The sequence below is a fragment of the Petaurus breviceps genome, unplaced genomic scaffold, assembly GCF_028583685.1.
Source record: "Petaurus breviceps papuanus isolate PSGF00001 unplaced genomic scaffold, PetGlider_PUasm1.0 387, whole genome shotgun sequence".
In the NCBI taxonomy this organism is placed as follows: domain Eukaryota; kingdom Metazoa; phylum Chordata; class Mammalia; order Diprotodontia; family Petauridae; genus Petaurus; species Petaurus breviceps.
Genome location: NW_027186308.1, coordinates 598263 through 601458, shown reverse-complemented (window position 1 = coordinate 601458; position 3196 = coordinate 598263).

The window sequence follows — 3196 nt, the reverse complement described above, 5'->3', positions numbered from 1 at the left end:
CCATTGAACTGAGGTGGGTTTCACATTGGCTGAGAAGAGTCTGATCCCCAGAAGTAAGGAAGGGGCTCAGGTGCCTGGCTGGGCCTTGTTGGTACGTGCCAGCCATTGACCAGAGTGAATAAGTCTCAGAGCCCAGCCGGCCCCCACCCCCAGGCTGGCCATCCCTCCCTTCCTCCCCCTCCGGGGGCTGGAGAAAGGTGATCCACCCCACCCTGCCCCCCTGGCCTGGGCTGCCCCCTCCCCAGGCTTCCATCCCAGGCAGAGGTGCTGAGGAGAGCCCCCCCCCGCCACCCTGACTGGCGAGGCCTGGGTTAGTTGGTGGTGGCCAGTGGCCATGTTTGGTTGGGGAAATTGAGGCCTCGGGTCCTGCCCAGCAGTGTGACCCTGGGCAAGTCCCTTCCCAGTCTCCGGCCTCAGCCTCCCCCCAGCTTGGCCTCTACTCCAGTAGTTTTTTCTCCTCCTGTCCAGGACTGCAGACCCCAGTGCTCCAAGTAGAGGGTCTTGGTGTCATTCTGCCTGAGGCCATAGGAAAGGGAAAAGTGAGGGTTCTCCTGCCTGGAAGGGCCTCGCTTCTGGCCTCCGCTCACCTGTCTGCCTTCCCCCTCTTCTGCCCCTCCACCTGGCTGCCTCCCCCCTCTTCTGCTTCCCCACCTGTCTGCCTCCCCTCTTTCTGCCCCCCCCTTTCCCAACACCCCCTCTGTCTGGCTGACCCCCAGGCGCCCAGTCAGCCCTCTGGGCTGGTTGGGCTCCTACATAACCATTCCTTCTAAAGGCATCGATTTCTTGGGAGCCTGGGTCACAAAAGAGACGGTCCCCTACTCTTGCCCCATCCCCATGTCACAGATGAGACCGAAATTAGGGTGGGCTAAGTGACCTCAGGCACAAGGCCATGAGCTGGCCATCAGCACCTGAGTTCTCATCCTGCCTCTGACCTGCCAGATGCCCAGCCTGGCATAGGTCACTTAAGCTGGGCGGGCCTTAGTTTCCCCACTCTGGAGAAGTCTGTGGTTCTAGAATGTGGAGCGCCTCAGGGCAGGAGCGTTGGCTGGCATGTCCTCAGAGTGTCAGGCAGGCTGAGGCACTGGGTCGCTCCCAACATGGCTCCCCTCCCCAGAACCCTGCAGGCTGAGGTGGCAATGGTCTGGGCTGTCATGGAGGGCTCCCCGTGGACTCCCAGGCCTCTGACTCACAGTGTGGCCCTGGAGGCTGAGCCCCCCACCCCCAGATTCTGGGATCAGCCCCTCTTTATAAACTTTGGGGGACCTCAGCGCCCCCCTGCTGGGGCTCTTAGGAAGGGAGCGGCCCCCCATTGGAGGCTGAGCCCTGCAGGCTTTGCCAGTTGCTGGGGTTTCCTTGGCGCTGGGCAGCTGATTGGCAGCTGGTAGTAAATGCTTGCTTGATGCCTGATTGACTCCGAGCCCTCCCAATTAGGGAGAGGCTGGAAATTCAATCAATCAATCAATCAATCAGTAAACAACCCTGAAGGCAAGGACAGCCCCTGCCCTCCAGGGCTGCTATTTGTCCTGGAGGAGGACCCGCCAGAACCTGGAAGGTGGTGCCCCAAGGTGCCAGGGAATGGGACTGAAGTGAGGCCCAGCTTCTCCCCGGGAGCGGAGCCATCTGGGTCCAGGGGCCAGAGGTGGACCAGGATGCCAGGGGATGAGTGACTGAGGCTGGATGACAAAACAAAGCAACAAAAACCAGGCAGGAAATGATTAATGTGGGGGAGGCTCCGGGTGGGAGGTCCAGGGAAGGGCCTGAGGAACTGCCCAGAGCCCAGAAATGGCCAACCCCTCAGTACCACAGAGGGCCGTGTGAGCAGGGCCGGGCCAGGCCATGGAGGGCCTACAGCGCCAGGTAGAATTTGAATTTGACTCTTCGTCACCTTGGACCAGTCATCTGTCTCTGGCCCCAAGGAGGCAGCTGGTCCCTGAGGTTCCCTCCGGCCCAGACTTGTGGGCTCCTTGGCTCAGCGGAAGGGGGCCAGGCCCCCAGGGGCGGGCCAAGGAAGGGGCCTCTTAGGTTCTTTCACTCTTTAGGGGAGGAAACTCAGTGGTTTCACTCTTGAAACCACTGGAGGCTGGGGAAGGGAAAGGAAACCCACTGCCCAGCCTCCACATTTCCCGGGGCCCCACACCCCTTCCACGTGTGAATTGTCTGACTCTTCTGGCCTGTTCCCAGGCCTCCAGAGCTACAGGCAGGGCTGGGGGCAGCCCTCAGGACTCTCCTCACCTCCTCCACCCAGCTCTCAGGCTTGGGCCCTGCCTGTGCAGCCCTGGGCGTCCACCCGACGCCGTCTGGGTCCAGGGCCAGGTGTACATCAGGATGAATGGAAGTACAGTCACAAGCCCAACAGCCCTGGCCTCAAGGAGCTTACACTCCGAGGAGGAACCCTCGTTCATGTGGAAAGCAGGAAAGAGAAGTGGGCCCAGCCCCCAGAGTCCCCAGCTCTCAGCCGTCCCCATGGGGTCATGGGAAGGGGGCCTCTTCTCTCTCCCGTATGTACAAAACTGGTACTGAAGAGACCCCCTGGACGAGTCAGGCACCACCAGCTGCCTGAGCAGCCGCTAACCAAGACATTAGTATTAAAGGAAGGCAGAAAAGTCTGCACTTGAACTGACATCTGAGGGGAAGAAAATAAGCACTGATAAAGCCCCTGCTGAATACCAAGTCTTATCTGATCCATGTGACAAGTTTGTGAAGTAGGTGCCATTATGATCCCCATTTTACTGTTGAGGAAACTGAGGCAGACAAAGGTGGAATGACTTGCCCAGGGTCACACAGTGTCTGAATTTGAATTTGAGTCTTGGTGACTCTGGCCCTGTGCCCCCAAGCTGCCCCAGAAGGCAGAGAATTGCCCCTATGGGGGAGGAGCACAGCATAGAAATGCTGGAGGCCGTAGGTGCCCCTGGACTTTATCGGGAAGGGGTGACATGGTGCTGCCTGCACTTAGGGAAAGTCTCTGGTGGCTGAGTGGAGTCTGGACAAGGAGGGGGAGGGCCTGGAGGCAGCAGCGCCCCCTCCCAGCAGTGTCCAGGTGTGAGAGGATGGGGGGGGGCAGCGTCTGCAGAGGGAGGGGGCGACGTTGCCAAGGTGAGGTGGACGGGCCGCGGGGGGGCAAGGGGGGGGGGGGTCTAGGGGGACTCCCAGGGGGGGGGGGGGGGGGGGGGGGCGATGGGGTTCCCTCTACAGTAAG